The sequence below is a fragment of the Mytilus californianus genome, unplaced genomic scaffold, assembly GCF_021869535.1.
Source record: "Mytilus californianus isolate M0D057914Y unplaced genomic scaffold, xbMytCali1.0.p SCAF_11, whole genome shotgun sequence".
NCBI lineage: Eukaryota > Metazoa > Mollusca > Bivalvia > Mytilida > Mytilidae > Mytilus > Mytilus californianus.
In genome coordinates, this window is record NW_026262593.1 from 56,576,244 (window position 1) to 56,593,343 (window position 17,100).

A 17,100-nucleotide genomic window follows, 5' to 3' on the forward strand; every position below is an offset into this window, starting at 1 on the left:
ATTTACAAAATAACTGCAGCAGTGAAATTTAACAACTGTTACAACTTTAACAAACATTATCAGTCTTAGAACGACTGTTACTGGTATAGACATTTGTTTTTTCGTCCATTAGTGTAAGCAGGAGGTTTAGCTAGCCATAAAACGAGGCTCAATCCATCATGTTTTCTTAAAATGTCCTCTACCAAGACAGGAATATTGCAGTTGTTATCAAATAGTCCGTTTCTATGTATTTTGGCGTTTGTTTTTGTTGTAGTTCAGTGTTTCTGTTGTTCCGTGGTTTTCCTCTTATAGTTGATGCGTTTTCTTCGGTGTAAAATTGTACCCTAGATTTGTTTTCGCTTAATCAATTTATGACTATTGAACAGCGGTATACTAATATTGCTTATGTAATTAGCAAAGATCTTTGAACTGATTGACCATCCGAATAAACATTTCGCTTTGTAGGCTATTTAAGTTATTGTAAGTTGATATTAAAAAAATATCCAAAGATCTTTTAAAGAACATACAATCTAAGATTCTTTCCTCTTGCGATAGTATTAAAATATTTGTCTTTTCTACACATCACACAAGTATATCTTATTTAAAAAAAAAATAAACAAAAAAAAAAACAAAAAAACATTTCTCATTTCAACCTAAAAGACAAATTCAAAGAGTTGGTCTTGCTTTGTTTCAGAAAGACGAATGGCCCACGTAGATACAATGTTCTTGGGAGGGATAAATCGTACTTTGCAAAAAATCACTCTGATTCAAACAAAAAAATTCTCTGACACTGACATTATCAATATGTTTGATTTCTTGATTGACAACATATTTATCACGTTTGGAGGACGTAGTTTTGAACAAACAATCGGTACCAACTGTGGTCCTCTTCTTGTCGACTTGTTCCTGTATTCTTATGAGGCTGACATCTTACATGAACTTTTAAGGAAGAAAACACAGAATTTAGCAGTATCCTTTAACCCCACTTTCCGCTATATAGATGATGTTCTTTCACTATATAATTTAAATTTGGTGATAATGTTGACCACATCTATCTAATCAAACTTAGGATGAATGATACAACAGATGCAGGTAAGTCTGCCTCACATATTGACTTACATTTATTTGTTGACAACGATTGTCGGTTAGAAATAAAACTTTACGACAAAAGGGATGATTTTAGCTTCCCAATTGTTAACTTCCCATTTCTATGCAGCAACATTTCAGCAGCACCTGCATACGGAAAATATATCTCCCAGTAGATACGATATTCCCGGGGTTGCTAGAGTGGTGATACTCACAAGGAAACTTTTAGCCATGAGTTCTACGTGGTGAAGTTGAAATCGTTCCTCCGTAATTTTAAGGACGTCATCACAAGTTGATGTACTGTTATGAAATATTCGTTTCACAGATAACAACGGATATGTTCCTATAGTCGTAAAGTACTACAATTCCGTCCCATTTCCCCCAATTGTTAGCTACCAAATTAAACTTATCAACGGGTTTGTACTTACACGAGCAACATGACGGTTGCCACATTCGGAGCAGGATATGTTTATTCTTCCGGAACACCTAAGAACAGTCTTTAGTTTTCTATGTTGAGTTTTGTGGACTGTTTTCGTCTTTTCTTTTTTGCCATGGCGTTGTCAGTGTATTTTCTTTTTGTGAGTTTGAATGTACCTTTGGTATCCTACCCTCTCTTTATGTATATTTCACCACTAGCACTGATTATGGAAATGTTGGGCACTCAGAAACATATTTAACCCTGCCTCATTCTGAATGTGCAATGTTTTCTGTTTGTCTCATATGCTTTTTCTTTTATTGTCTAAACGTAAACCAGGCCATTGGGTTTTTGTTTGAATAAATAAATGTTGGGATGTCTGGGAATTCTATAGCCTACTATATGTAAAGGTTTTGCATATCATTAAAGGCCGTACGGTGACCTATACAGTGAAGAACATACACACTTTTGATATCTCTCGCGGATATTGGTCTCATTGGCAATCATCCAACAACTTTTTCAAAAGGGGAATTAAAGGTAGGTTGAATTTTGTCATGATAAGGTAAAGTTTTGACATGAAATAACTTCCCCTTTATTTGAACTAAAGACAAAGTAGCCATGGATGCTTTACAATGCAGAATTTAACATAAGAAGCAATGGGGCGATGAATTAGTGGTTTTTATTCCTTATGATATATCGGTTTCACAGATGACGACGGATATGATCTATTTGTGGTAACTACAATATCGCCCCCTTCCCCCTGATGTGACCTACCGAATTACAAATATCACCGGGTCTGTACTTACCTTAGCTATACGACGGGTGCCACATGTGGAGCATAATCTGTCAACCCTTCCGGAGCACCTGATAACACCCCAAGTTTGTGTAGGTTTCATGTTGCTCAGTCTTTGGTTTTCTTTATTGTTTTGTTTTTCTGTTTGTCTTTTTGTTTAGCCATGGTGTTGTCAGTTTATTTTCGACTTATGAGTTTGAATGTTCCTTTGGTATAAATGGCCTCTCTTAACATTCTGTCCTCCAGTCGCGTATTTTGTCTACAAAAGACTCACCAGTGACACTCGAATCCAAACAGTTAAAGTGTGAAATATATGGCAAAGTAGGAGAGCATTGAGGACACAACATTCCTAAGGATTTTGCAAAATACTGGTAAGGTTATCTATTTGAGATGAGAAAATCCTACGTATTTCGAACAATTCTAACAGGTGTAAACGGTTAATTTATTAATATGACCATATCAATGATATGTAATGTCATTACAGAAGTGCTAACAACCTTTGAAGCTTCGTGTACATTTCGGTTCGGCTTGCGGTATAGTTTCATTGAAGTATCTGTTAAGTTTGGTTCGAATGAGTTAAATGCCGATCAGCATCCAGAAAGCAAAAAAAGTCTTCAAAACTACTGTTTCTTTTTATTAATGAGTACTAGTAAATGAAAATGTGAAGTATTTAAGGTCGATGAGAAAGCAACCCGAATGACCCAAAATTCAAAAGACATATTTTTAGATTAGAAAGGACATTCTAAACCATATCAATGAATCTGTGATTTCTTCAATATTCTTTTAAAGTTAATCGCTATTGGTATATTTTTGAATACTATTGATTACATTATGATTCTCACATTTGTTTGTTGTCTCGTTACAAAATCAATGTCCGAGTAGTCTATTGTTTCTATCTTAAATAAATTTGAGGTTCACAGTTATTCTTCTGACACTCCAAAAAGCTGCCTTGATACTTCAAATAATTGTAAGAAAGGATAAAAATGGTGTTTACATGTTCTTTTATAAATCTCTCCATTCGTACGACAAATAAAACGTTAAGAAATTCAACAGAAGATATGTTAAATTATCTGTCACTTTTTATTTCCCTTTGTTGAACACTTTTAAATTTTCTGATTTACCTTTCAATGTTAAATATTTGTGTATATACCTTTAATTATGTGTATGATAAAAATCTATGACAGGTCGTTTAAACTAAAATTATAACTGTTATGATAATTAAAAAAAATTGTTGTTATTAGATCAAATCTTTTCTAAAGTTAATAGAAACAAGCACATTGAAACATTGCAACGTATGAAACCATGATTCAATTTATAAAGTCAAGTTATTTTTAGATAAGGTGGTTACGCCAAATAATAGAAATTAATTGAGAATCGTAAATGACTACATTATACATGTGAAAATGTATGTAAGAATAATTAAATTGTGATAATATTTTATGACAAACGTCACATGAACGTTTGCAAAGTTTCTTTTTTTAATCTATTTGTAAGCATTTGGACCTAGGCGAATTTATATGCAAATACTACTCCGTTGATATTTTTGTAACTATCAAAGACCACCTTTTACATAAAGTAGCTGCTTAAACATTTATATTTGAACCCTAACATTATCGATTTTTTTTTATTACAGTATTTTTATATTTGTGGCAACGAAGTCAAACGTGTGTACATATTTCCCATTACTGCGAAAGCATTTGCACATGGTTCTATTCATGAATGCATTGTTTCTCTAACATTTGGTATTATTGCATGCAAAGATATGGCAACTAAAATCTTTTCATATTTCCGTATTTTGTTTAAATAAATAAAAAAGCATGCCCGAATAGTATTTTAAGTTTACTTATTAAATGTTCATAATATACCCTGACAGAGGTGATATTGGATAAAAAGTGACAAATTTGTATATAAGCATTGTTCAATCATTGTAAATACTAGTAATCAGAACAAAACTTTGATTGGTAGCATAAATGCGATAAGTTATCATGATATAAAATTATTTTGTTCCATTTTCCGTTTGTTACTTCCAACTTGATATTTCTCACTTCCAACATGACACTTCAAATTTGCCTTTGTCAGTTTCAACTTGACATTTCTTGCTTTTAACGTGGAAGTAAAAAAACTTATACCTTGAACTGAAAAAATTTAAGTAGTGTACTGGGTATAACCGCTTATATCTGTGAACTATGTACAAATTTTAATAAAAAAAAAAGAAAGAACAATGTGTATCGATCCATGTCATAAAATCACTTCTTTTCACGCAAATCTAAAAAGTAAAAGCACAGTATTGTTGTTGTCGATGTGAATCGCATCACACTTAAACATGTTGAAGTTTCAGTATTAAACAAACACTCGAATACTACTGATTCTACTGACAAAATAATAATTATTCAAAACTCTCCAGGTGCCAACAATATAATTTTGATAACTTATGTCAATATTATTCTAACCTAGATTTATATAATGGTAAATGTAAAAATATAGGTTATCTAGTAGATAGAAAACCTAAACTTGCTTTTTATCTTGATCTACGAAATTGGCATTTTTAATCATGAATTGTAAGGGAAATGAATATGTTCAAAGCAATTTGACTATTGACATAGAATAGATCGATAATGATGAAGTCAGTCAATATATGAACTTTTCAATTCAAATCCTTAGTAAATATAAGGAGATATATGTTATAGATTGCCAATTAGACATCCGTCCACCTGAGACAAAATGACGTGGATATTACTTTGATAGAACAAACCTAAAATAAAGATAGAAATAATAATAATGATACACAGGAATACATTAACTTCGTTTTAAATACGGGAAAATTAGTAGCATATACATTTATCTTTGATAGTTATATGTGTAATCTTTATAAGAACTTTAAATATGTATGTTGAAAATAGTCGACACATCATTGATTTGTATATAGATTTTTTCAATGTTATACAGGATAAATTTAAACCATCTTGAACATATGTTTTAACATGCTCTAATACTAGTAACATATACATGGTTATAATGGTTAGATTGACATACGGAGTTCACAAAAAGTGAGTAAAAGATTTTCCGTTTTACAGTTGTTAATACTTACACAATTACTTAATAACACACATGTTTCTCTGTATAACTTAGTGCATCAGTTTGGTGTGTACAGGACACTACTTATCGTGTATAGGTTTGTATCGTGTATAATAAAAAGTTGGTTTGCATTAAAAAATAATTTACAAATCGGATATAGAGTTAATGACACTCAGATTTAAGAACCCTCAGTATTCAAAATTTATAATTCTTTATGAATTCGCACGAATTTGTACTTTGTTTTCAAAGTGCATGTAGTGCGTTCAAATGGTTTTATAAAAAATGAAAACAAAACATTTAATAATTTCAGGCGTCCGACGCACTTTTTCAGGATTTGCCTTCATCAGGAACGCTCAAAGCCGAATATTTGCAAGCCGAGAATGTAAAAGAACCGAAACAGTTGAACAGCTATGTGACAAAAAAAAATACCTAAAAAATAGCAAAATCCATCTAAGGTGAACTTTGCCTGAGGGAGTTAAAACCTTAGTTTCTTTATAATTTCAAAATTTATAAATGGACAATTTTAGAAAAGTTTCTTATAAATCATTTCAGTACCGAAGTACTGACTACTGACTACTGAGCTAATGATAACCTCGGGGACTGATAGTCCACAAGCAGAAGTATCGACCCAGTGCTGTAAAAAATTAAAACAACACGTTAATACTTTAATGCGTCCGAAACGGTTTTCTAAATTTACCCTAATCATGAACGTTCAAAGCCGTATAAGTGTTTTATCGTTTGAGATAATAATAATAATAAAAATTATATTTAACTATGATTATAACAATAGTAATTGCAAAAATGATAGCTATAATAACACTAATAATAATGATTACAAATTGACAAAAGCCATCTGGCGGAAATAAGTTATATAAGGTCTAATCAACATATTTGAAGAGTATTTTTGTTGTTGTTCTTTTATGTTCTTGTAGAGGTTTGTATTTGTTAAGTTTTTGTGGTGGCGTTATATCTTCCGAAAAATGACTTTAACGTCAGTTAGATCAACCAGAGATTTATTTCATTTTTATTTGTGTCTGGTCGCCTATTTTTGATAACGTGTGGCAAGTTAGACACTAGATTTCAAATTTTAAAACATGCAAAGTACCCTTAAATTTGTAAGAATAGTACATGCCTGATATGTTTAAAAGATGTGCTAATTTGACAAACAATTAGAATCTTGGTCAGTTTAAATGTCAATTTGATGTCATAATGACGTCATAGCATGCCATAATTAACAAATTTTACGTTTTAAGTGTGTTCGAAAAAAGTAAAATAACAAAAATACCGAACTTCAAGGAAAATTCAAATCGGAAAGTCCCTTATCAAATGGAGAAATCAAAAATAATAGCCAACCACTGACTAGATAAGCAATAGGTCTGTGTGTTAGAAATTTTGGAATCAGCATTTTTTTACGACGTTATAGAAAGCACATTTAGAGATTTTTCACGATATTCACTGAAAACAGACATACAGCGCATGTGTCGACATTACAGTTCGTTATATTATGTTTGTAATCAAAAATTGCATATCTGACTTGAATATTTAGTGTGTCGAACCCTGCGGTCTATGTTTCCAACGTATAAATATGTTGTACACGTTCAAATCCAGACGATTTTGTTAACTGTCACCAAATTTTCAATTGCTTGCCTATTGTTAGTGTACATTACAACCCTTTGTTAGAAATACTCGAGAAAAAAATATATTTCACTTTTTAACAATTCTTTTCATCAACTTGAAAAATTTCTAGTTGTGTAACGACAAACATATTATCGGGGCCAAATAGGTCCTTTTCCGAATTTAACTAAATAAATGACCATTTTAAAATTAGTTTTCGAACTGAATATGAACCACAGCCTTATCGAAAAATATATTTGATCTATAGTAGCATGTTTTTAATGGACTTCATCGAGTGTTGTGTCCTTTGTAAGTTAATGGGGTTATCTTTAACTTGTTTACCAACAGAATTATATGAAAAGTTCTATATTAAAACAAATTTAATCAAAACATTGGAATGTCATAATGACATTAAAAGTTAGAAATTGTATGGGATAATAAAAACATTTTTACACACGTTTCTTGTAGGTATGGTTTCAAACAACGACGTTAACGAATAAGATTTTGAAACAGTAATTTTTATGTATTTACATTTAAATCGGAGGTCGGAGGTATGAGTTTAAATGTCTCACACATATATTTGATTATAAAGCAGTTGTTGTATTTATAATTTGTATCTACATAGTATGTCAACTATTTACATTAAGTTTAAAATGACACACTAGGTTTACCCTATATTCTATCGTCTTTCAAATCTATTCATGTATGCATTTTGCGTTTTAAAAATTCAATATAATTTAAAGAACCGTTTATGTCAAAAAAAATATTCTTTTTGAAATACATTTAATCATGTAACCAATCCCAGTAATCACAGGTTGGACTGCTCCTTTAATTTTAAATTACAATTTTAAATCCAACATTCAAATAACTTCATATAGAATTAAATTGAAAACTTGTAGGAATATGTAACCAAAGAGTTAAACAGAATCGTAATTGAATTCAAAGGCCATATAAACAACAACATAGTTTAGATTAAATTAGTATGTCCAGTTTGTCGGAAAAAGTTAAAATAGATTCAACGTTTTCGAGTATTTCTATCTAAGAAAAAGAAAGTAAAGAAATTAAGCAAACTGTATTCATTTGAATTAGAAATTGATTAGATTTTTTTAGGAATATGTTTGTTTAGGAAACCTTCCTTCCAGAATTGTTTAACTTAAAATAAAAGTAAGCCCTCTATGAAACAAGATACGTTTTTGTTTTAAGAATGAATTACAATGAAGGGAAATCATTAAGACTATCTTTACGTACTGGATTATTGCATTTTCCATTTAATATCTCAGCTATTATTGCATGATCCTATAACAGATATGCAACAAATGAAAGTTACTTATTGTCACTTATTAGGAGAGTTGTCATGCTATAAAGTGGCTTATATAACATGTATACTAATGTCGTGTTCTAGCCTTGACATTTAGACTGGATTAGAATTTTGATTGCCGGTGGATGCAAGCATACTAGGAAATACCTACGTAGTTATAACCTTCTTCAGTATTTTCGCAGTTTATGTGAATGATATTGGTCGTTTTCTCATGTGTGTTTGCTTGAAAAAAGTAAAATAACAAAAATACTGAAAAAAAAAATCCTAAACGGAAGGTCCCTAAGCAAACGGCAAAATCAATAGCTCAAACACATCAAACGAATAGAAAACAACTGTCATATTCCTGACTTGGTACAGGTATTTTCGTATGTAGAAAATTGTTGATTAAACCTGGTTTTATAGCTATCTAAACCTCTCACTTGTGTGACAGTCGCATACAATTCCATTATATTAAATTGACAACGATGTGTAAACAAAAAACAAAAAAACAGACATGATAGGTGAAAAGGTCAAAAATAGGGGTACAGCAGTCAACATTGTGTTATAATCTTAATCACTACAAAAACAAACACATATTTCAACAAAGAAAAAAAAGGCATATACGCAAAGCACATTATCAAAAACGAAAAACAAGAATACAAAAATTTAGCATAGCGCAATAACACAATGACGGGATGTACAAGTACGGAGGCACGTCAAATGGACATTACCAAAAATAGACTCAACAGTAAAGTGATAATTTACAAAGACAAATAAAAGAATAGTATTACACCTTATTAAAATTGTAAACAACGTTAGTACCTTGCATCTATACTTCAAGACAATCGTGTTTGATTTGTGAAGTTGATACGGGATATTTATCCTATCACCAAGATCTTGGTATCTTAAATCCAGATTTGATATTTACATTACCAAGTTCCTCTCACTCTCCTTATTAAAAAGTAAATACGGACTGTGTGTTAAAAATTCATATTACTTACCGAATTAAATTGTTTAAATAATCCCAAAATATTCAATTTGTTTGACACATATCTATACTTCTTTATTGAAGTTGTTAGCTTTCCTTTTGACATTTTTTGTATTTTATTTTATAACTTGGATGTTATCATTTCGACATTTTCCCTTTTGAACTTTTTTTTAACAAATGTAAAAAAAAAAATTTTTTTAATAACCACATAGTTTGTGTCCTTTCAGGAATGACAGCTGTATATCCAACTTCTGAAAGTCCAAACAGTCTGTTAGACACGAATGGTCTTGAATCAGTTCAAGATGCAAGATCAGCAGCAAATTTATCTGACAACATTATACACGTGCAAGAATTTACAGAAGGACAAAATAATCAGATAATTGGGCAGATAGAAAATGAGTCCACTGATCACTCAGAAAATAATAGTTTACATTCTGTATGTTTGATACTGTAAATGCAGATTTTTTTTCTGAAATCGCTATAATATATCTTGCATTTTTTTCCTTTCTTCACAAATCGCAATAATAAATGTAAGCACTGATTTCTGAATCTACAGTACATTAAATCATACGGCAGTAAGTACTCAAAATGTAGATGTGCTATAAATGTCAATGGACTAGCTTTAAACCTGAGACAAAAGGACGTGAATGTAAGCAGCTATTAGACACCATTCGGCCTTCAACAATGAGTTAAACGCGTCCAGTATCATTATATTTAAAGCGGTTTAACTTTCGGAACAGTTGTAGAGGGAATAGGTCTGACAATTAAACTTGTTTTCATGTAGAATTATAAACTAAATTACATAAAAACATGTTTTCACTATAAGACTTGTAAATAAATTATTTGAATTTACATAAATAAGAAGAAATAGACGATCGTTTTCGCTTATTCGCTGCAGAAACCCCAAATAAGAAGATACTCCCAGAATGGGAACATTATTTAAAACATGAACTTCTTTATTGCAGTTAAATATACATTTACCTATAATTTTTAATAATACTCCTTATTTTCTTAAATATTAATCTTTGAACACGAGCATTATAAGACATGATAATTGTCGTATTCACAGGAGATTCAAGACGAACACAATTTGCCTGACAAAGAGTCAGTTGATCCGACCTTTAATGGTTCTGAATTTAGCATAGGACACAACGGAGGTATGCAAAAACAATTAATTTTTAATATAGGTTTTCAGTCCAAAAAACATCTGCAAAACTTTAGAACAATATAAAAAAATAATATCATGAATATGGAATCATTTGAAAGATACTTATTGTTTACAAACTAAGATCTAAATGCAAAGGCATTTGTTCTTCATGTTTTAAGTTATTTCAAATTAATCTGATATTTTTTTCTAATAAGAACTATTAAATTCACATTCTGCAAACAGGGTTGGAATTTCCTTGCATTTTCCTCATCATTTTCTGAAGTAAATTGGTGTTCAGTCAACAAATTTTAAAAGACGAGAAGTTTGCAAGTTAATCGTCAGAAATAAGTTAACTAACATGAGTTTAAAAGGGAAGTATTATGATATCACAATTGATGTACGTCAGAGTACGGAATGTAGGCGTAACCCTTTATAGCTTGCTGTTCGGTGTGAGCCAAGGCTCTGTGTTGAAGACCGTACTTTGACCTATAATGGTTACTTTAACAAATTGTGACTTGGATGGTGAGTTGTCTCATTGGCACTCATACCACATCTTCTTATATGTATAACAATAATGATATATCCATATCGTGATCACCAAAATTGAACGACGAAGACAGAAATGCGGACCGCGAAAAGGACGCCCAAATGAACTGCTGCGTAAACAAAGATTATTGTTACCTGAACATTAAATCAGAATAACAGGAAACAGTATATGTACAAATATGCACCTACATGTATATATATCTTGTATTTGTATAATAGTTGATTGATTGCAGAATTAACTTTTATATTCAAGAATGAATGACCGATCTATCTCTTTACTTTTTGCGATTTACATCAATATCAGATTACTAGTATATTACATAACTTCTAGATAGGTTCCCTGCGTAAAATATCCAGTATAGTATACCTTGGGAATAAACAAAAAATATTGATTGGTATGATATATTCATGACTTTTAACTTGAACGTTTTGGTTCCCGGATTGTCGAACGTCGACGTACGGTTCCGCTTGAAAAATAGCATAAAAAACGTCTTCAGATGTTCATGGAAACATATTTCACAGTCACCCATTCAGGGGGAAATATGCTTATATGCACGAAGAAAAATATATTGTCAACTGTTTTCCTCATTCCATTACATGTATGCAAGGAAACATGTTTTTACATTTTCTAATATCAATTCTTCCCGCAAATATGTCGTTAGATCGATCTTTTGACGGCACAACAATCAAATCTACGGGCTTTCAGGACAAAGACGGTAATTTTAGGAATTGAGGGTACAACGTTAGGCATGTTGTTTGAAATTTGTTTTTCACTTCACACCCCCCTTCTTTTCCCCGAGGTCGAGATTAGGTGAACCCTTCTAACGGGCACGTAGACCTTGCAATGAACCAACATACCAAATATAGTTACCTATAACTCATAATGAGTGAAAATTTCACAAAACAAAACAACAATTCTAATAACTTTTCAAGCATTCTCTGAACCATGAAAATGAGATCAAAGAAAAAGGACATATATCAAGAGGTAACTCTGTTACATAAAGTAATTATTTACAAATCATGATGCATCAAGGTCTTCTACCCACGGAAATATACAGCATGATGCAAATTGTTTTTGTTGTCCCTAGGTTGTAATTTCTATGCCTTGTTCTGCAGGCGAAACAAAACTAAGTCTTTAAGGTAAAGTTTGCTCTAAATTATCACAAAATATTTAACATAGGGAATCAATTTTGAAAAGCATATCATAACATGCATAACTTATACATCAACTTTTGTGGTTATTTTATCTAAAAAATGTTTCCCAATTTTATAATTTAATACACATGTAGTATTTGGAAACGAACAATAATAAATTAGAAAGATAAGGTGATGTAAGCAACTGTAGGTAACATTGATTGGCTCTTGGCTCGAATTATAAAATAAATGATTATCATATATTGAACATTTGTATTTTATATATATATATATATATATATATATATATATATATATATATATATACATGATCCTCATATAATTTGACTCCTCATATGCCCTTTAATTGGAATAAAAGATTCTGTTGTTTTTTTATTTATTTGACGCATCTACTGTGATGTCTAATGGCACATATTTCAGTTAACACATTTCAAATAAATCTAATATATCTGTAAGCATGTAAATTTGTATTACAAACATGAAAGGCCAAACATTTGAATATCACAGGGAAATGTCTACAAATTCCTAAACAAAATTTTGAAACATATTTTAACATGTAGAGGTACATTTTCAAAACGGGAATAATTATCGTACCAATTTCCACCGGAAGTGATTGTGCATGTTCTTTTTGAAATGTCACGTATCCCTTTTCTGGAGGTAGGAGGTCCTACAATTACACAGATAAACTAGAACCAATTCCTATACTCTTGTGTATTCCTTTGACGTTGTGGACATGTTTTCAAGACCAGTGCCTCTCAAATGCAACTTTGTTTGACCTTTTGAGTCCCCTGGTATCTGTTCCCCTTACGTTTTATACCATAAAAACAACAAAACAACTTGTACCAATCAATCTTCGGAAAAAAAAGTAAACTTCTTTCCTGTTTTCTTCAATTCGTGACTCAAAAGGAGAAACATTTTATTCTTGCTCACTTAATCAGCTTGCTAAATTGCTCAATTTATGCAGTTAGATTTGCGAGTTTGACACAAAAACAAGGGACCATCGGCCACTTCAAAAGCCTGCCCATCTTTGAACGATTAAATGTCGTCCTTTAAGTCATACCAAACACGTTGGGCGAGTTATGATCACCTAACTTTCCAAATTTGGAAAATTGAAGTTACTTCATTCACCTGTAAAATTGCTTTTTGTAATGCAGTAATTATTAAAGAGTAAAATTAGCCAATACAGGTTGTTGTTGTCAAACTTGTCAAATAATGGCCGGAGATGACTATATAACGTCATACTCACTGACATATTTACTACAATGTATGAAAATAGGCAAGGCATAGTATAATAAACATGTTTTTTCAAAGACAAATAATACAGCAACGGTGTAACTTAGAATATTACTAAATTAAACAGTGTACATGTACATCTGTTTGTGTCAAGTTAAGAAGAGAAAAGTCATCCACAATAAATAAATCTTTTGATTTATAATCTTTTCATTAGTTCTCATTCATATCGACTAATAAATACAACATGTGAAAAAAAAACAAGACACATGAACCGAACGAAAACTGGGTCGATTCTAGGTGTTACGGAAAGTAAACATGGTAAAACGGATCCTGCTCCATGTCTTGCATCTTTCGAGTTGTTCTAGAAAGTACACATTCAAGGAAAAGAGGACGCGATTGGAATATATCCGTGGTTATTTGTGGAAAAATGATAATTTGATAACGTTGAACCAAATCTTGATGGGGCCCGAAACATTTTACGAAGAGTTTACATTAACTTTATCACTTAAAATACTTAGTTTAAAAGCGTCATTGTAAGCAGCAACCCACTTTCAGGGAAAATCATGATGTGCGAAACGCAAGCATAGAACAATAAGAACTTATAACCTTTCATTATTATGTAATTCAAATGAAGGATTGAATAGTACTCTCTTTTGTAACGGTTGTTACCTCTTGAAGGACTCTCATCCAACATCAATGTTATATTTATAATGAATATTGGCACACTTAAGACACACGATGAGTTTCTGTATAATCTAATATACGAAATTAATGAACTCTAAGGAATATCAACATGAACAATACATTATATTTAGGACAAACATTTGTAAATGATTTCAGTTATCCGATTATACTTTTGCCGTATTAAAGTTCTTGCATACAATATACACTATCATTTTGTGTTTCTGCATCACAGTCAGTGAATGAAAGGAGATACTATACATCAATGTAATGACATTAATTGTTACCTCACTAGGTTACTTATCGACATCACACGTTGTTCAGTGTATCATCTCTCGTCATATGGGGAACATATTTCGTCTTATTGATTCTATATGTTTTAAACACATTTTATTGTTCGGATTGTAATGCTTCGTGCAACGATATCTGGAAAACATTTTTATTTAAATAAAGGGTGTAGCAGCCAGAGATAGACTGTAAATAAACCTGCTGAGTCCCCACGCGCATATGTATAATGTATGTCTTCGTAAATCTGCATAAATACGATCTTCATTATCAAGTTCCTTTGACCTTTCCTAGACATCATTTAAAGTATTGTCCGTATAATGAATATCAGTACAGTTACCTGCTTAATTCAATCATAATTCAGTTAGGACATATGACATATTTTTAACACAAAAGTTTCAAATTTTCAGAACGAAACAGTTGTAAAATAACTCAAGATGTAAAATTGGACACAGAGTTAGCAGACCTCACAATCGAGAAGTTATCAACAAACGAAGAAATCAATCTTAGATTCGGAAAGACAGTAAATCCTTCTCCTGAACCCTCAGAAAATGATCTTTTACAAGCTGTATGTTTTATATATTATTCCCTGTATACAAATAACACTTTTGTTTAATAAAAATAAAACGTAAAGTGTACAAGTGACCATGCCCGTAATTCCAAACATCATATACGAGATATAGATACCGAAAGAATACATAAAAACATTTACGTAAACTTGGTTCACAGCATTTGTAAATATTCTATTTGATTTTGGGTTCATATGTTTTCATTAATTTGAAGAAATCAGCAATCAGAACCTCACAATTTGGGACACCATATCGAGCAATGACGGACCTTTTGAAATTCGACATATACTTTGTCATTATTTCTATTTTGTATCTTGCAAAATATCTTTTCAAAAATGTATAAAACCATGTTTAATCCACCATTTTCTACATAAGAAAATGCCTGTCCCAAGTCAGGAATATGACAGTTGTTATCCATTCGTTTGATGTGTTTCAGGTTTTGATTTTGCCATTTGTTAAGGGACTTTCTGTTTTGAATTTTCCTCGGAGTTCGGTATTTTTGTGATTTTACTTTTTGCTTATTATTGTCAAATCGTAATGTTCAAACATTAATGAATATAATTATAGTATGGACAGGACATTCAGAATGACCCTTGTGTGAATGGACAGTTGTCAGTGTACTTAACCTTCTGTGGTAATGAAGTTCGCAGGGCATACGATGGAGGTATGAATTATTTTAGAAAGAAAAATATAGATATTATAATTTAATGACAATAAAAAACACATGCAAACAAACATAGAATCATAGAACATAGTATATATGTGGAATAATTTGGACTATCAATCACAGTTTGTGGTCTTTACTAAGCATCATATTTTTGATGAAAATACGCTGAATTTGCTCTTGTGTTATTTTAGTTTGTAGAATATTAAAAATGAATTCATTTTGCATTTTATCTGATTTGCAAATATATTTAGTAAATTCATGTATGATAACAGCAACAATAAAACTACCCAAAAGCATATTCCGTAAAAAATTATTGAACTTGCTATCTGTTTCTGAAAAATCACTATACTGAAGTCCCTGTAAGTGTAATAATTCATAAGACGCAAGTAGTTAATCAGTTAAAAGCTTGAATATCAGTTTACGTCAGTAGACAAGAGAAACAATCTAGGGAAAACATTAGATTAACGTCATAGAAGACAACAATAATGACATGATGCATTTTTTATTGAACAATACAGATATATATAATGTTATCCTACATAAACTGTGACGTAAACCATAACTTCAAAATTACTATTGACATAAAGTCATGACAATATGATATGAATGTGAACTCTGCTTAGTACTAGACCGACATTTCGAGCTGGATTTGGCAATTGCTAGGTTACGAGGTCACTGTTCACAGGAAGATTTTACTATACTCGGACGCCTTATGATATTCAGGCTCCAATAGACAGACTCGCCTAGCCTTTGCTCTCACTCCGTAAGGTCACATTCGTAGCAGAGAAGCAGTAGACATACATATTTAATGTTTTCAATTGACCCGATCATTATCTTCTAATCTCGAGGTGAGCCTGTTACCCCGAGATAAACAAAAAAGGACGACTGTTATTGTCAATTGGAAGGTTTTACGCTTCTCGGACACGTGACGGTATTCATGCCCCAAAAGAAAGAGTCACCTAGCACGTGCTCTCTCCTTAAGGCAACATTTTAACAGAGAAGCAGTAAAAATACATGTTTAATGTCTTCAGTTGACCCGATCGGGATCTCACCCGTTTTTTGCTAATCTCGTTGTGAGCCTGCTATCATGAGATAAAAATGCCGGCTGTAAAATCGTATGTATACATGTATACCTTTTATATCTAGGGAAATGAAAAAAATGTTATACGATAAACCAAAATGTTCTATGTTCATGGATTGATTGATTGTTTGATTGATTGATTTGTTGATTGATTGATTGATTGATTGCTACTTGTTTGCTTAATATTATGTTCCAATATGCACATAGATAAACGAATGGATATAGTATTGACATCAAAAACTATACATTTAAACTTTGCACCCCAATGTATATGGAAACAGGAACGTCACTTTGTAGTTAAATGTTCTTTGTTACTGAGTAATGTACAATATTATGTATGAAAGCTGCATAGCAAATGGTCTAAGAGAAGTAACACTTATCATTTTTCATTGTAATGAAGCATTGAAAATTGTTTAAACCTTCTAAAACCGCCGGATATGTAGTCAGATCGATTATTCAGTATAATATAGTCCACTGTACATTATAACA

General features: G+C 31.5%; 1 protein-coding gene across 3 annotated transcripts in view; it reads left to right on the forward strand.

The window, feature by feature from the left end:
• The first annotated feature begins 5,170 nt into the window (after nt 1-5,170).
• Nucleotides 5,171-17,100, forward strand: part of LOC127720374 (uncharacterized) — a 105,097-nt gene continuing 93,167 nt past the window's right edge. The window contains exons 1-5 of one of the 3 annotated variants that reach the window (XM_052226950.1): nt 5,171-5,320; nt 9,460-9,683; nt 10,317-10,404; nt 14,705-14,862; nt 15,431-15,527. The gene's annotated coding sequence lies outside the window, so the exon portion shown is untranslated. Of the gene's footprint in view, nt 5,321-7,441; nt 7,514-9,459; nt 9,684-10,316; nt 10,405-14,704; nt 14,863-15,430; nt 15,528-17,100 lie in introns of those variants that run through there. The other 2 variants (XM_052226949.1, XM_052226951.1) reach the window with 2 other exon arrangements.